This window comes from Rhineura floridana, chromosome 6 (genome assembly GCF_030035675.1).
Source record: "Rhineura floridana isolate rRhiFlo1 chromosome 6, rRhiFlo1.hap2, whole genome shotgun sequence".
Lineage (NCBI taxonomy): Eukaryota > Metazoa > Chordata > Lepidosauria > Squamata > Rhineuridae > Rhineura > Rhineura floridana.
The window spans coordinates 80,917,886-80,936,622 of NC_084485.1; the positions used below are offsets into that span (position 1 = coordinate 80,917,886).

Sequence of the window (18,737 nt, forward strand, 5' to 3'; positions counted from 1 at the left end):
TGGCAATTAAGAAAGTGGCTGAAAATCTGGAAATAACTATGTTTCAGAAAATAATGGATGAGATTGAGATAATGAAAATTGAATTGAGTAAAATGAAGCAGGAGATTAAAGATATAAGGGTCCCTGTGAGAGAGGTGACCCTGGAAGGGGTCCCTGTGAGAGAGGAGACCCCGGAGATTGGAACAGGGGTCCCTGTGAGAGAGGTGACCCTGGAGACTGGAATAGGGGTCCCTGTGAGAGAGGAGATCCCGGAGATTGGAACCAACGTGGAACAGGAACAAGATTTGGAGTCTATGGACTTTAGAAATAAAATCTATTGTTTGGAACTCAATGTTATCTCTGAAGAAATGAATGAAGATTCTAGAGATAAAGTTATCAATGGCATGGATAATCTTCTGGACTGGAATGATGTGATGGAGCCCAATATAGAGAAAATCTATGGAATTAACTGCAGCCATGTGACAATGGAAAAACTTTTAAGAGATGACCCAGTGTATTTTGAAAAAAAGAACAGAGATATGATTTTACAGCAGTATTTCAGCAACCTATTCAGAATGGATGGCAAGAAAATATTTGGGATAGAGGTAATCCCCATCAGACTCTTACTATATGACTATGGCTTTGACAGCAAGATTATTATGGAATACTGATAATGGAAGATTGGATATTGAAATTACTGGACTTAACAAGACTACTGAAGATGGAAGATGGAAAATGGAACTAATAGAGATAATAGAACAATGGCTACTGAAATTATTGAACCTAACAGATTCTGATGTGATGGATTAATTGAAATGTTTATTTTGACTATGGTTATGACAATAAGATTATCATAATTAGTAATGAGATGGATTAATCGATATGCTTATCTGGAAAAAAAAATTGATAGATATATTTCTTAAAGAATTGAAACCTCTCTTTGACTTTTTGTGGAAAGAATAAAGTAATGTTTATGAGATTTGATGATTAAGTAAGATAACTACTGGAGGAAAGTGATTTTATAATATGACTTAAGAGACAGGATTGTTATATATTATAGACTTATAACTGATTTGATCTTTGACAAATGGGAAGTCAATATTTTACTCTTTATTTTTTATTTTTGTTTTTTTTTTCTTTTTTTCTTTTTGTTTAACTATTTTTGATTTTGTTTTTTGTCTTTGAATGTTTTATGATTTTGTCTTGTATGTTTTATGAAAATCTGAATAAAAATTATTGAAAAAAAAAAAAAACAAAAGTATCCAAGAAACAGGCAAGAAAATAAAACATGTTATTTTTGTGGGTCCCGGGGACATATACAGAGACATTGTTTGAGTAAGAACAGAAGAAACAGGGACTATGGATGGCAGAAATCCAGTGTGAACTTTATTACTGAGGAGGACAATAAAACACTTTACATGGCTTCTAGATAGCGGGGCGTCAAACTGCCTAATCACTGATGCAAGTTTATTTTACACTTCAAAGCCTGTTCAAGAGAAGATTTATCTAGCTGACGGATCGTCACGGGACGCGATTGCGAAGGGGACGATCAGGTTGAGTAATCCTAGAACAATATTAACAAATGTACTTTTGGTTCCTGATTTAAAATGTAACATTCTTTCAATAAGAAAACTGACTCAAATAGGTTGTAAAGTATATTTTGAAGGAAATAGATGCATTGTGCAGAAAGGTAATGAAATATGTATGAAGGGGAAGTTGCATGACTCAATGTTTATGGTACAGAGTGAGCATGATGAACCAAAATGTGCCTGGATAGGAGTAAATAAAAACATACATGAAAATTGCATACATGAGTGGCACAGAAGGTTAGGGCACGCAAATTCTGAGAAAATTAAGAACACCCCAAAGCATTGTAAAGATTTAAAACTAACACATTGTGAGCATGTGGATGAATGCGATGCATGTTATAAAGCAAAAATGACAGTGGCCCCAATTAGTAGGAGCGTAGAAAGCACTACTACTGAACCTTATCAACTTATTCATGTGGATGTGGCAGGACCTCTCCAGTGTTCGAAAGGAGGGGCAAGATTCTACTTAGGGATTGTAGATGATTTTTCCAGATTTACACATGTGTATTTGTTGAAAAAGAAAAGTGAAGCTGAGGATAAATTACGGGCGTTTATACAGAGAACAGAGACACAATATGGGTTTGTTATTAAAAACAAAATCAGATCAAGTAGGTGAATTTACAAGTAATTCATTGAAACAATATCTAGAAAAGAAAGGAATAATTCAAAGTCTCACTGCTCCTTTCTCACCATCATCCAATGGAACTGCAGAGAGGAGGAACAAGTCTCTGCAGGATTCAATGAGAGCCATGCTGGCAGATGCAGAAATGAATAATACCTATTGGGGTGAATATATTTTATATACAGCTTACATACAAAACCGCCTTGTACACAGAATGATTGGAATGTCTCCCTATGAAAAGCTGACAGGGAGAAAACCCAGGCTAACACACATAGAGCGTTTCGGAGCAAAATGCTGGGTGCATGTTTCTAAGCAGAAAAGACATGGAAAATTGGCCCCAAGAGCTCAGGCAGGTCGTGTTTTGGGTTTTCAGAATTCGTATTATAGAATCTGGGTATCTGCAAAGCAACAGGTAGTACTTAGCAGAAGCATAAAGGTAGTAGACCAACCGTGGAAAAGTAGTCAAACAGTAGTGCTTGATGGTGAAAGCAAACAAGATGCAATAGCTGTTCCTTTTGGTCCTCAAATACCCTTAAGAGCTGCGTTAACTGATTTAATTAAGGGTGGCAAACGTAATATCAAAAGACTGAGGAGTGAGGACATAGTAAAGCAAGATACTGAAATACCAGGAACAAGTGCAGGATCAGGTGCAGGAACAATTAAAGATGAGAGTGATGAAGCAATGGAAATTGATAATGTCAGACGTTCTGAAAGATCAACGAAAGGAAAACCACCACATAGATTCACATTTCATGTAATACAAAACAAGGATGAGACAGATGAATATCCTTTAGAGTGGGAAAAAGAAGGGCCAATAGACAAAGAAACAATGGATCTAATGTGGAAATACTGTATAGAAGAATGAAATATAAATGAGTGTTATCAAATAAAATCAACAAAAATGCTGTATAACTTGTATGAATAAAGAAACAAAACTGAACTGGAAATAGAGACTGTAATGAGAAACAAAATGATGTGTATATATATATGTATTGAAATTGTAATGTATAACTGTAAATAAGATAAATGTATTTTGTGTTCTGTGAGTCCCAGGTGGGGGCTGTTGGCCAGTAGTGATATCTATGAGACTCACAGACAGAGGTTTTTTCGGAGGAGAATGAAACCTGCAATAAACGGGTTAAACAGAGCAAGAGGGGTTGCCAGGTTCCTCAAGGCCAGCAGATGGTTGGCAAGGGCAACCGCTCTGATAAGAGCAGCTCTCGCAGAAGCTCTAGTGTGGGGGAAAGTTGTATGGAGAGAGGACTGCATTTGAAACTTATTAACAGTAAAAGACTCTTACAAAGAACTTTGCTTGGCCTGGATTATTTCTGGTTCTGCACAGCTCCAGAGTCGCTTCTCTGGACTGTACCAACACGCACGCGCCAACAGCTACTACCACCATACTTCACTGTAGAGATGGTGTCTTGAGGTTTGAGCAGTGTTAAGTTTGCGCCACTCATAGCGCTTTGAGTTTTGGCCAAAAAGCTCTATCTTGGTCTCATCAGACCACAAAACCTTTTCCCACATCACAGCTGGGGCACTCTCATGCTTTCTGGCAAACTCCAGACATGCTTTCAGATGGTACTTTTGGAGTAACAGCTTATTTCTTGCCACCCTCCCATACAGGCCAGTGTTATGTAGAGCTCTTGATACGGTTGACTGGTGTGCCATTACTCCACTCCCAGCCACTGAACTCTGTAGCTCCTTCAAAGTGATGGTTGGACTCTCTGTGGCTTATCTCACAAGTCTTCTTGCTGGAGCACTAGGTTTTGAAGGTTGGCCTTTTCTTGGCAGTGCCTGGGTGGTATGTTGCAGTTTCCACTTCCTGATTATTGATCCAACTGTGCTCACTGGGATATCCAAACACTTGGATATTATTTTGTACCCTTTCTCTAATCTATGCATTTGTAATATATTATCTCTCACTTCTGTAGAATGCTCTTTGAATTCCTTCAGATCCACAGCCTGACCAATGATCCTTCAACCGTGGGTTTTTTATCCTGACAGTGTGACAGCAACTTTAATGGTTCACAGATGGAGGCCTATGGTAAGGTAATTGTGTCCTCAACAGGGCAATTTCTTCCATCTGTGTAAACTGGGAGCTTCCACAGCACAGGGGTTGAATACTTACGCAAGCAACATGTTTCAGTTTTTTAGGTTTCTTACAAACATTTCCCAACCTAAAACCAATGTCACCTTACCATAATTGATTTTGCATTTCAGTATTTCAAAATAAAATATACAGAATGAAATTACAATGCAGCTTCTCATACAATGTAGCCTCAGTTCTAGAATTTAGACATTCAGCTTGTTGCCTAAATTTTGTTACAGTTAAAATAAATCTTAAACAGAGTGACCCAAACTGAATACACTACTTAGGCCTCACCTAAATTATCTAAGAATAATTTTCCTCCTTTGCTGATGCCTCACATTGGAGACTGCAGCTAATGAATTCATATCAAATATCAAAAACATTTATCATCCATCCCTGTTCATCTTTATTACTATGTTTCTATTAATGCAATTGAAAGTGGCAGCTATTCTGAGAAACAGGAACATATTGAGAGCATGTTGAATACAAATGCTAAAAATACTTATTTTGATGCAAAGGGGGGAAAGTTCTGCAAGTAAATCTACCTTCTCTTTCCACATTAAAAGAGGTAAGGGAATAGAAATGGAAGACAGGATTCAAGCACTTGTTCCACTCAGTTACAGATCATGACTGGAAACTGAAAAACTAATATTCCTGACTTCATAAGTTGCAAGTACAAGAATTACAACTATTATTGCTTTCACCAACGTGAAGGTAGTCAATATCAATGCAATGGATATTGCACATAGGGGCAGCGCACAGGAGAAGCCTGACAAAATAGCAAAAGAAAAGTTAAAGGGCAGCAAATGTATTTTTGTTTGCTTCTGTTTGTGGTGATCCACATTCAAGAAAAGACTTTGCAGAAGTAGTGCCTAGCTTGCCACACTTTAGAGGCAAAACTACTAAATGGGTGATCAGGTAAAGCTGAAAGCTCTCCTGGTTTCATCAGAAGAATACCATCAGCCTTTGGGACTGGCTCAGCATAATGTCCTATAGAAGTAAATACATAAACATGCTGTATGCACTTAATACTGGATTCTTTGACCATCCTAAGCACAGCCTTCCTTTCAGTAAAATGGCGCATACGTTCCATAGCTACAATACAAGCAATGTGAACTAGGAGAATTACATTTATGGTGCATGCTGTTTCTATTTATAGAATTGGGGGAGGGGCTGCTGCTGGGAAGAAGGGCAGTATATAAATCAAAGAAGAAGAAGTGAATTAAACATCTGACTGGTTGCACTTGGATATTGAGATTGCTTCTTGCCCCTCTAACCTGAACAGGTTAAAAAAACAGCAACAGCGAAGTCTCAGTAGCCTGCTTCCACCACCTCTACAAGGCTTTAGTTCAAGATCTCATCGTGGCAGAAGAACAAGGGAGTATTCATCTTCCCTCTCAGGGAGGCACTCTGAATATTTGTCTCTTAACGGCTCACTCCTGGGTCCAAACAGTAGTTTGGGACAACAGCTTTTCATATGTCAAATCCTTAACCCATATCAAGAGGGTTTGGACACTATTTTAAAAACAGGAATGAGAAAACTATACCCTTCCAGATACCCAACTCCCATCAGCCCAAGCCAGCAATACCAATGGTTAGAGATGATGGGAACAGTAGTCCAGCAACACCTGGAGGGTGACAGCTTCCCCATCTTTATTTTAAAACTAACCGTGAAGGGCAAGCTACTATGCTAATTGAAACAAGAAATACATGACTGGAGAAGAAGACAATCAGCCAGCAGTAGCAGTAGCTTCCAGTGTCTTGGAATAATTAATCAGTCTTTAGCCTGTTCCAGAAAGGCAGGTCTTCCTTTCCACTATAATAATTTCTAAGGTTTGACATACCTCTGGAATGTCAAGTCAATTTTCCCTACTTGTAAACTGAGGGCTGGTTCACATATCAGCCAAGATCTGCATTAAAAACGCTGCTTTTCCCATCATGATTGATTTTAACAGTTCACATACTTCCGCCCTTGCTATGAATAAATTGGCTGTTTTTCTTCTTAGCATTCACTCACGTGCGCGTTTGTTGCTATCAGTGTTTCCTTGTTGCTGCGCCCACACATTAGAATGTTAACTGCGGAGGCGGGGAAGGGGCGAGGTTTCCCTAAACGAAGGGAGGAATGGGTGCTTGAAAGAAGGGGAATTGCCTACAGCCGTCCCCCTTCCCTGCAGTGCAGGCTTTCTCCCGTCACCCCTGCTCCCACCCATAGCTGTTAGGCTGTCCCTGTGCGAGATTGGTGTGCCTTTGGCACCCCGGGACAAGCCTCAGCATGCGTTCTGGGAAACATAAAAAAGCCCCAAACAATTATCTTTAGAGAGACATTAAAAGCAGCTACTAAAGGAAGCATCAACCTTTTAATATTACTACTCTCCGTGAGTGGGATGAGCAGAGCAGTTGCTGGGATGAGATGCGAAGGTAGCTCCCCTTTCCCCTGCGCTTTTGGGCGCTTATAAATTACCCCAGTGGTGCCTTCGCCAGCCTCCTCTCGCTGTGGCTTGTGCGCTCCAAGCCTGGGTGTAGCTCCAGCGAGGGGCACATAGCGGCTTGCAAAAAAAAAAAAACCCTCGCAGCTCAAGCGAGAGAGCAGGCCAGGGCTGAAGGGGAGTTTCCCTCTCTGGTGGCAGGGTGAGCAGGAGCTCCCCAGGAAGGAATTTCCTGAGCTCCAGCTCTTCCCTGCTACCCTCGGGGAGTTGTTGGTGTCGCTGCAGAAGAGAGAGAATGAAGGGGTGGGGAGAGGGAAACCACTCACATCACATGCAGAGAGCTTTCACAGAATTAGCTATTCTAGGGAGAATAATTTGGATGAATGTGATTTTGTTTAAAGGAGCGGGGGAGGAAATGTATTGGAGGGGGAAGCGGGAGAAAGGAAGGCAAGAGCAACCAGAAGTTGCTTCGTCAACCGCAGGAAACAAAATGATGCCCAGAGCCAGGTAAAGGGGCAGAGAAAAGGGAGGATCTAATGGCGAAGAAACTGCGCAGCCAAAAAAAGGCGCTTAAAAGGTAATACACGGTAGAAGAGCACCGTGGTGGGTGCGGATTTTAAAAGCAATTTCGGGATTTTGTTGCATTGATTTAATCCAGATTTAAAGGCAAAAGCAGCTGAATGCACTCGCACTGGCAAAAACGTTACGTAAACGGTCCAAATTAAAAGGATCTGCAAAAAGCATCAGATCCACATTATACCAGCATCTGATCAGGCCCTGACTTGCTGGCTGTTAGTTGAGCTCTGTGTGAACAATTATTTGCAGAAAAAACTTCCCTCTGCAGGACTAATTCACCCACCTCAAAGATCAATCTATGAACTCTTTAAAAGTGCCATGAGCAGATATGCCACACAGTGGCTGCATAGTGAATGGCCTTGATCTCCCTGTTTAATGTTTCTCTTATGACAGACTGACATTACTGCACAGAGATACAGATGGTTCCCTGTGCTGAGAGCCTTCTGATAAGTACCCTACACATTTTTATTGGTTCTTCTACCAGCCTTACTGCAATAGTTTTGCACAACAGATAAAATTATACAGCCACAAGAGTGGCTGTATACTATAGCCAGCATGGATTTTTCACATTCCGCAATGTTAAATTGAAAATACCCCACGTGCCATTCTGATGCATCCCATAAGCTCATTTCAAAACAAAACTTTACAAAATTTATAGTCCTGAACTCAGAACTGCTTGCTTAACACTTTCAATTTTCATGGTGATACACAAAACAGTCGGAGAGTTCAAAGTCTAAAAAGAGGGGAGAAACACAGAGCCCTTTGGGACTTTTTTCTCTCAGAGTTCTCATAATCTGTTGAAATTCATTAAAGATCAGCCATGTTCACAGAGTACCTGTAATCCTAATACTGACCTTGCCCCATACTCTGACCTTCACCTTCTGCAGTTTAAAAGTTTAAAAAATGCCTGGCTGATTTTTAATTAATTTAAGAAATTTTGGCTGGCACCCTATGATAATGCGAGGCATGCTCAATAAGAACCAACTGTCAGAGTTCTAAAAGCCAGACTCATAGCTGCTGGGCTTGCCTAGTCAGGGGGCCACAACCACACCAGACTTTGATTTCACTTGAGACATGGCTTCCCTCAGAGAATCCTGGGAAGTGTAGTTTGTGAAGGGTGCTGAGAGGAGACTCCTGTTCCACTGAAAGAGCTCCAGTGGCCAGACTGGTTTAACACTCAGCCGCTCTGATTGAAGGTCTGTGAGTGGAACAGGGCATCTCCTAGCAACTCTCAGCACCCTTCACTAACTACACTTCCCAGGATTCTCTGGGAGAAGCCATGACTGCCTAAACTGAAATAACAGTCCAGTGTGAATGTGGCCAGGGACAGCTTTGGTTTAAATTTGAGTGGGAGGCTACATGTGCCTGCTGTAGAATAAAAAGGTGGGGGAAATGCTGAAAAGCAATGATACTGTTCGCAATGTTTTCCTGTGGGAAAGGAAAGGAGCTTCCTCTCTGCCCAGTGCCCACCCACCCAATCTCCTCCCCCCTTTCCCATGGTCAGTTTTACCTGTCTTAAGCATGATTGCATGGGAGTAAATACCACTGAACTCAATATGCATATGATCAAACCTGATCTCCCCTCCCCCTTCCTTTGCTCCTCCCCCTCCAATCTCCTCTTTCCCCTCCCCCCCTTCTGCTCCCCTCCTCCCTCCCTTTCTCCTTCCCTCTCCTCTCCCCTCCCCCTCCTCCACCCCCATGGTCAGTTTTACCTATCCTAACCATGATTGCATAGGAGTAAATCCCAGTTAACTCAATAAGCATGCAAATGATCAGACCTGGCTTTCTCCTCCTCCTCCTTTTCTCTCCCTCCTCCCCTCCCCTCTTCCTTCTTCCTCCTTCCCTGACCACTCCAGTGCTCCCTCCTTCCCCCCTGGTCAGTTTTACCTATCCAAAGCATGATTGCACAGGAGTTCTTCTCCTCCCCTCCCTCCTCTGCCTCCTCCCCTCCCCATCCACTGTGATCAGTTTCACGTAACCTAAGCATGATTGCAGGGAAGTAAATCCCGCTGAAATCAATAAGCACGCAGATGATCAATGCATTTTTAGCAAACTTGCACAGGATCCCATTTCTTACCTCCCGGATTAAAAAGCAGGGAAATTCACTAATACGCAAAAAACCTTGTGGTTTAAGAACATACCTATAGCCCACAGAGACTTCTATCAAACTTTAAAAAGCAGGGAAATTGGGCAGCTATAGTGAATGCACCAGGGGAGCAGGAGACTTGACCTCCTCTCTGAGATACTGGACTGCCCTACACATTTGTCAAAATGCAAATACAATTTGGGTTGGTCTTTCACAGTCCAATCCAGTTCCTGTGTAGCTTGGAAGAATTTGGTAGCATGCACCTCTGAGCATATGGTGAGTGGTGGCAACACCTGCAGTCAGCCCAAATAATAGAAAGAAGACATGTGCTGTGCTGATCTCGTTTTAGCAGGGAGGAAGCAACATTATCAAGACAGTTGATATAGTTCAGATAGTCACTTTAAATATGTCTGATTTGCTTTGCAATTTTAGTGAAGTATCCTATAAGATCCTCCATGGCGCAGAGTGGTAAGCGGCAGTAACGCAGCCAAAGCTCCGCTCACGGCCGGAGTTCGATTCCAACGGAAGGAGGAAGTCAAATCTCCGGTAAAAGGGGTCGAGGTCCACTCAGCCTTCCATCCATCCGTGGTCGGTAAAATGAGTACCCGGCATATGCTGAGGGGTAAAGAAAGGCTGGGGACGGAACTGGCAATCCCACCCCATATATACGGTCTGCCTAGTAAACGTCGCAAGATGTCACCCTAAGAGTCGGAAACGACTCGCACTATAAGTGCGGGGACACCTTGACTTTTTTATCCTAAAGGAAATCATTTTCGTTTGTTTCTATTTATGTGAATATGTGAAATACAACAACACTTTGTAAAACTGACACTAAAAAAATTCCAAACATAATTGTGGAATAATGGCACTGAACTATTCTGCAGAATAGTCTCCAGTGGACCTCAGGAGTGTCTCAGTTTGCACAAGATAAAACAGTGGGAGGTGAAATATATTCTAGCAAAATTCTAAGTGTGCTCTATGTTTTTAATTGACCATGCCCAACTTGCCTTAAATAAAGTGGTTTAAACATAGCAGGCTAAAAACATGCATCCTCTTTATTTCCAACAGCTAGCGTCATTGCTTAAGTATCAACATATTGTAATCAGTCAGATTTGACATCAAACTGCAGTTTCAGATTCAACTGTTAATGCACCCAAAATTGAAATAGAACATAACCTCCAATTTGAAACACCATCTTCACCATCATATGACATTGACCTATAAAAAAGCTTTGAAATTAATAAAAATAAATTTGACACAGATTTCTAGGATGAATAATGAAGGAAATAAAATTTTCTAGTTTAGATTCTCTGTAGAAACATTAGTAACACAGGAAAGAAGCGAAGTAAGAAGAACACCAACAAACATACAAAAATATAATTATCTTTGGAGATAGCAGGTGTTGCCACCACTCACCATATGCTCAGAGGCACGTTACCCAATTCTTCCAAGCTACACAGCAAGTGGATTGGACTGTGAAAGACCAACCCATATTGTGTTTGCATTTTGACAAATATGTAGGGCACTACAATATCTCAGAGAGGTCAGGTCTCCTGCTCCCCTGGTGCATTCACTATAGCTGCCCAATTTCTCTGTTTTTTAAAGTTTGATAGAAATATCCGTGGGCTATAGTTACGTTCTTAAACCGCAAGGTTTTTTGCCTATTAGTGAATTATACTATGTAAGTCACTCCCATTGTTATAAATTTGTAATTGAGGGTGCATAATATATATTTAGATATAATACACACATTTACTTGTGAGTAAAATAGGTATCTATCAATCTGTGAAACTGCCCCTTAGAAAAATACTTTCCTCTTCCAACAAGCCTTTTAAGTTGACCTATCCCAGTCTGCGTCTGTGTTAGAATTGCTTTTAATATGTCTTTTAATATCTTTAACACTTTTTTAAAAGATGTTTTTAAAGTTTTTTTTTAATGTTTTTAATGTTGTTTTGTTTTAATGTATTTTAAGGTCTTTTTATGATGTTTTAAAGTGTTTTTAGTGTTTCTGTTTGCCACCCTGTGCTCCTGCTGGAAGGAAGGGCGGGGTATAAATAAAATAATAAATAAATAAATAAAAATGGCAGGTATCAGGACAGAAATGAACAATGCAAGTTTCATTTGGGACATTTCCCCAAATACTGGATTTGATTATGCCAGAGGACATTTTGAGGAAAGCAAAACTTAAGGGGACTTAGCAGAGGCTGGAAGTAAGGATCAGGAAGCAAACTGCAGAATAAGGGAGAAATTCTGAATAGAGGATCCACGTAAAGAAGAGGTGAAATTTAGATCCATGTCCCCAAGAGAATCTGGAAGAAAGATCTCTTCAACCTGGGAACATTCTGATACTGCAGGTCATAATCAGGAATTGCTCCTAGACGAGATTAGCTAAAGGGTTTGTGGCACAATGGGAAACGCTATAGTGTTTTACCAGAAAATGAGAATAGCAATGTCCATTAACTATCACACATGGACTCCCTTGCCTATAGTTGCCAAAGCAACCAAAAGGAACAGAAGTCAAGCTGTGCCAATTAAAGGCAATCTAATGTCCTTACTCAGTACACTCATTGTGTAATAATATGTGCAGTCAAAACTCAGCAAGTAATTGCTCAGGGCAACATCACCCAGTGAAGCCAAGGACAAAGCTCCAATGAGAATGGAGAAGGAAAGCATCTGACTCAGGTTGTCAGGGCCCAAATTCCAGCAAAAATGGCAAAATATGTTGAGCTGCCCTTTCCACACTTTCAGCTGTTATTTAGCTGTTATCTACTGATTTGGATTTAAAAAAAGAGAGTAGGAAGGAAAAGAGACAGTAGCTTCTCTCATAAGAGCCCTGCAGGATTACCCCAAGAATCCATCTAGTCCAGTACCCTGTTTCTCCCAATAGTCTCCAGAAAGCCCATAAGCAATCGCTGCTGTTTGCTTCCCAGCAACTGGTACAAAGAGCTGTCTTGCCTCGGAATGTGAATTAACTATTTTTTTATCCTGACTAATCATAGCACTGTTAAACTATGAATGTCTAGTCTCCTTTCAAAGCCATTTTAAGGGCCAAACTAAATGCAATACAATTTGCACTAGTAGCATGGTTAATGGTTTATTAAGCATAAATAGCAAGAATGGTGGGGTGCAGAGGCTGATTCAGATCAGGACCCTGGTGAGAGGGGGGAGGGGGCGTCAGTATTTTACCCCCACAGTGTGGTGTTGATCCAGATCATGGCTCCTCATATGCTATCTGCACAGCATCATAAGCCCTCATTAACACTTGGTTATTTCAGAAACCTGTCCCAAGAAGTCACTAATGAAAATAGTACCATTCTTTCTCCCACTTCAAGGCCAATCCTTTTATTCAGAATCACTATAGCAGGTGTGAGGAACCTTTGGCCCTCCAGAATTTGCTGAACTACAACTCTCATCATCACTGGCCATGCTTTCTGGGGCTGATGGAAGCTGTAGTTCAGCAACATTTAGAGGACCAAGGAACATAAGAAGAGCCTGCTGGATCAGGCCAATGGCCCGTCTACTCCAGCGTCCTGTTCTCACACTGGCTAACCAGGTGCCCACTGGGAAACCCACAAGCAGGACATCCATACCTACACTATAGCCTCAGATTATCTCCTCCTCCACTGCCACCTAGTTCTCTCCTATCCCACTGCCATCACTAACTGACTGCTTCTTCCTTCATCCTCTGTTGAATGTAGATTCGACAGGAACTGCACAACTTTTGTGTTCTGCATAGCACTCAAGAATAAACCTCATGTACTATACACCTGCAGTAATAACAATACAAATGTGGTGAATCAGAAGGGGAGAGTCTGTCTATGCCCACTCTATATCTCAATTAAGTATGGGGTAATTTATGCCTAAGAGTTGGTATAGTACAGTGGGGAGGAGAGCCTGGCTGGGAGTCCAGAGTCTGTGAATTCAAATCCCCGCTCGTGTCTCGTGGGTGTTAAGGGCCAGCTAAAGATCACCCCCACAGTAAGTGGCTCGGGTTAACGTGCCCTGCCACCTGTGCAGCTGCATAGTCCCAAAGAGCCCAGTTGCCTCCCAGCTGGCAGTTGCAGACAAGGAAGGGGCTGGCTTGTACAGCTGTGGCAAGCTGAGCAGGCCCTAGCCAGCTGAGGAGGACTAGCAATGGTAAACCCCCTCAATACGATTACCATGAAAACCCTATTCATAGTGTAACCATAAGTCGGGATCAACTTGAAGGCAGTCCATTCCCATTTTTTCAATTTATGCCTTATCTAACTCAAGACCAGGATAACGGAGCATTGGCACTTGCCCTTCAGGTGTAGAAATGCTGCAGCGAAAAAGGGCCAAGTAGACCATCCAGACAGTGCAGCCTAAGTCACAAGCTGTTGGGAGGGTCACATCTTTTCACAAGATTTGAGATAACTATATATCGATTAATCAGTTGATACAAGATATGTGGGCAAACAAAGCTCTATGGTTCATAGTCATACTCGCCCATAAATTACTAGGAGTCTTACATAATGTGGGCAGCATGCCCTGGCTGGTCCCTCTTCCCAGCCTGCTCAATGCTGATTATTATGAGAATCCCACATGGCATGCATTGCTTCCGATGGCTTCCTATGGGAGACTAAATTCAAAAGCCACAGGGAGTAAAACAAGGAAGCAGCAGCACTTACCTTGCAAACCTCAGCTTCAGAGCTGCTGCTCTGTCGAGCAAAAGTTCACTCTTGTGTCATGGCTAATTTACACCAATTGGATACACCTGCTGGGGCCAGCAGTGACAAAAGAAGCAACATTAGTGCAGCTGGAAAAGCAGCTGTCTTACTCAGGAGTGATTTAGTTATTGCCTGTGTTATCAGAAGTCACCATGTAATCTTCAATAGTCTTTATTTACCATATTTGTATGGCTACCCATCAACACAGGTTCTCTGAGCAGCTTACAGAACAAAGAACATAATATTAAGATGTAATGTGATTAAAATGCAACAATGAAAATAGTAGAATGTAGCCTAAAATAAATTTTCTGTCCTTTCCTCCAGTTTGGCTCAGGCACTGAGAGATGAGTCAGAGAGTTTTACATATGCAAAGTGACACTGTTCTGAAGCAGTTCCAAGACACCTCACTGAAAAGCAACAGTTGACGTTTGTATACAGAAAACTGGATGTGGTACTTTTTTGTTCAGCTGTTCTAGTGTTACATTTGCACATTAATGTACTATTGATTCCAACAGCACAACCTATTAATTGTCAATGCAACAGTTACGCCCTAGGAATGTTTACACAACAGGGCTGATTCCAAGGTAAGTGAGCAGAAGACTGTAGCTTGGTTATTTTGTTAACAAAGCAAGCATAAAACAAATAGTGGGTTATATGTAGGGTTCCCCCAGTTAAATAATCATATGAGTTTGTCCAATAACTCACCACTTATGTTTGCATATGGGTAAAAACAATAGTTCTGAAGCAAAAAAACCACACTTTTTTTAGATGCATGCTACCATTTTAGAAGAGATATTCTCTCTCATCAAAGAGAAAAGGAAAAATGCCCTTGATGCTTGACATCTGCAGTTTTTAATAAATACTTGTATATTTTTAAAAAATCATTTAAATCTTCTGGCTGATTAATCTTTTTAGTTGATTCAAAGTCTTTTTAATCAATTTGTTCAACTGAGTAAGTGTCATAAGTTACCCTAGTTATAAGCATCAATTCTGATAGAATACCTTGCTGGTAGGCTGCTCTATAGAAGGCCCATGTCTCCCATTAACATCCAAGAGCTCAGTGCTCACCTTTTGGATCAGAGGGGCCAGCTTAGAATTCCCATAGAATAACAGCAACAGCCATGAGTTACAATGGTAGGAAATGTGAAGTCAAAATATACCTAAGTATATATCCTAAAGGAATTCTGAAGTCAGAAAATTTAACTTGAGTATCTGGGGTTAGATACTCCAGGAAAAATAATAGATTTCCATATCACACGTTATATACTTTGGTAGCCCTGGCAATACATCATTTTAGGTTTATGCCTACTGATGTCCCCTAGTGGGTATAAAATTAAAGATATAGATAAATGTAAGGATATTTGCTCCATTGTCCAAAGACATCATAGAAAACCTCTCTTAAATTGAATCAATGATCTTGAAATACGTGAATTGATCCAAGCTATAGTAAATATTCACTAATAGGCAAAAAACTTTGCGGTTTAAGAACGTACCTATAGCTCACAGATATTTCTATCAAACTTTAAAAAGCAGGGAAATTGGGCAGCTAGAGTGAATGCACCAGGAGAGCAGGAAACCTGACCTCCTCTCTGAGATATTGTACTGCCCTACACATTTGTCAAAAAGCAAGCACAATTTGGGTTGGTCTTTCACATCCCAATCCACTTCCTGTGTAGCTTGGAAGAATTTGGTAACATGTGCCTCTGAGCATATGGCGAGTGATGGCAACACCTGCCATTTCCAAAGATGGAGAATTACATTTTTGTATGTTTGTTGGTGTCATTCTTTGCTTCTTTCCTGTGTTACTATTGTTTCTACAAACAATCTAATGTAGAAAAATTTCTTTCCCTCATTATTCATCCTAGAAACCTTTGTTTTTATTTTTATTAATTTTTATTAATTTCAAACCCTTTTTATTGTTGAATGTCATATGATGGTGAAGACAGCCTTTTGTGTTTTAAATTGGAGGTTATGTTCTATTTCTATTTTGGGTGCATTAACAGTTGAATCTGAAACTTTGATGTCAAATCAGACTGATTACAATTTGCTGCTACTTAAGCAATGACTCTAGCTGTTGGAAAAAACAAACTTGGCCTGCCCAAGATGCATGTTTTCAGCCTGCTATGTTTAAACCACTTCATTTAAGGCAAGGTGGGCATGGTCAATTAAACACATAGAGCACACCTAGAATTTTGCTAGAATATATTTCACCTCCCACTGTTTTATCTTGTGTAAACTGAGACACTCCTGAGGTCCACTGGAGACTATTCTGCAGAGTAGTCAGTGCCATTAATCCAAAATTATGTTTGGATTTTTTTTAGTGTCAATTTTACAAAGTGTTGCTGTATTTCACATATTCACATAAATAGAAACAAACGAAAATGATTTCCTACAGGATACTTCACTAAAATTGCAAAGCAAATCAGACATATTTAAAGTGACTATCTGAACTATATCAACTGTCTTGATAATGTTGCTTCCTCCCTGCTAAAACAAGATCAGCACAGCACATGTCTTCTTTCTATTATTTGGGCTGACTGCAGGTGTTGCCACCACCACCATATGCTCAGAGGCACATGCTACCAAATTCTTCCAAGCTACACAGGAACTGGATTGGACTGTGAAAGACCAACCCAAATTGTGTTTGCATTTTGACAAATGTGTAGGGCAGTCCAGTATCTCAGAGAGGAGGTCAGGTCTCCTGCTCCCCTGGTCCATTCACTATAGCTGCCCAATTTCCCTGCTTTTTAAAGTTTGATAGAAGTCTCTGTGGGCTATAGGTATGTTCTTAAACCACAAGGTTTTTTGCGTATTAGTGAATTTCCCTGCTTTTTAATCCGGGAGGTAAGAAATGGGATCCTGTGCAAGTTTGCTAAAAATGCATTGATCATTTGCGTGCTTATTGATTTCAGTGGGATTTACTTCCCTGCAATCATGCTTAGGTTACGTGAAACTGATCACAGTGGATGGGGAGGGGAGGAGGCAGAGGAGGGAGGGGAGGAGGGGAAGGGGAGCAAGCAGAAGAGGGAGGGGAGGAGAAGGACTCCTGTGCAATCATGCTTTGGATAGGTAAAACTGACCAGGGGGGAAGGAGGGAGCACTGGAGTGGTCAGGGAAGGAGGAAGAAGGAAGAGGGGAGGGGAGGAGGGAGAGAAAAGGAGGAGGAGGAGAAAGCCAGGTCTGATCATTTGCATGCTTATTGAGTTAACTGGGATTTACTCCTATGCAATCATGGTTAGGATAGGTAAAACTGACCATGGGGATGGAGGAGGGGGAGGGGAGAGGAGAAAGGGAGGGAGGAGGGGAGCAGAAGGAGGGGGAGGGGAAAGAGGAGATTGGAGGGGGAGGGGCAAAGGAAGGGGGAGGGGAGATCAGGTTTGATCATATGCATATTGAGTTCAGTGGTATTTACTCCCATGCAATCATGCTTAAGACAGGTAAAACTGACCATGGGAAAGGGGGGAGGAGATTGGGTGGGTGGGCACTGGGCAGAGAGGAAGCTCCTTTCCTTTCCCACAGGAAAACATTGCGAACAGTATCATTGCTTTTCAGCGTTTCCCCCACCTTTTTATTCTACAGCAGGCACATGTAGCCTCCCACTCAAATTTAAACCAAAGCTGTCCCTGGCCACATTCACACTGGACTGTTATTTCAGTTTAGGCAGTCATGGCTTCTCCCAGAGAATCCTGGGAAGTGTAGTTAGTGAAGGGTGCTGAGAGTTGCTAGCAGATGCCCTGTTCCACTCACAGACCTTCAATCAGAGCAGCTGACTGTTAAACCACTCTGGCCACTGGAGCTCTTTCAGTGGAATAGGAGTCTCCTCTCAGCACCCTTCACAAACTACACTTCCCAGGATTCTCTGAGGTAAGCCATGACTGTCCCAAGTGAAATCAAAGTCTGGTGTGGTTGTGGCCTCCTGATTAGGTAAGCCCAGCAGCTGTGAGTCTGGCTTTTAGAACACTGATAGTTGGTTCTTACTGAACATGCCCGACACTATCATTGAGTTCAAGCCAAAATTTCTTAATTTAATTAAAAATCAGCGAAGCATTTTTTTAACTTTTTAAAGTGCAGAAGATGAAGGTCAGAGTATGGGGCAAGGTCAATGTTAGGATTACAGGTACTCTGTGAACATGGCTGATTTTTAATGAATTTCAACAGATTATGACAACTCTGAGAGAAAAAAGTCCAAAAGGGCTCTGGGTTTTCTCTCTCTCTTTTTAGACTTTGAACTCTCAATTCTGACTGGTTTGTGTATCACCATGAAAATTTACAGGGAGAATTGATGGTTGTTAAGCAAGCGTTTCTGAGTTCAGGACTATAAATTTTGTAAGGTTTTGTTTTCAAATGAGCTTATGGGAAGCATCAGAATGGGAAGGGGTGTGTTTTCAATTTAACATTGTGGAATGTGAAAAATCCGCGCTGGCTATAGTATACAGCCACTCTGTATAATATTATCCTTTTAGCACAACAGAGGAATAAAATTGGTATCTTGGCTCCAAAAGGCTTACATGGTCTGGTGCAGCTGCTAAGAGGTCACAGGGATGTCCAAGTTTTTCTGGTTTTCTACCCATTCTTCATTGCAAAGATACTGTAGACACACACTTTAAGCATTGCTGTTTTACAGATAGTTACCACCTAACTACTGAAAAATGTCTTACTTTGATTTAGAAGAGGTTCCT

At 41.2% G+C, this 18,737-nt stretch overlaps 1 long non-coding RNA gene across 1 annotated transcript in view; it reads right to left on the bottom strand.

The window, feature by feature from the left end:
* The window catches only part of LOC133387589 (uncharacterized), a 39,554-nt gene extending 25,467 nt beyond the window's left edge, over nt 1–14,087 (bottom strand). Inside the window, exon 1 of the long non-coding RNA XR_009763518.1 lies at nt 14,020–14,087. This is a non-coding gene — a long non-coding RNA (uncharacterized LOC133387589). The remainder of the gene's footprint in view (nt 1–14,019) is intronic.
* Between the last annotated feature and the right edge of the window lie 4,650 nt (nt 14,088–18,737).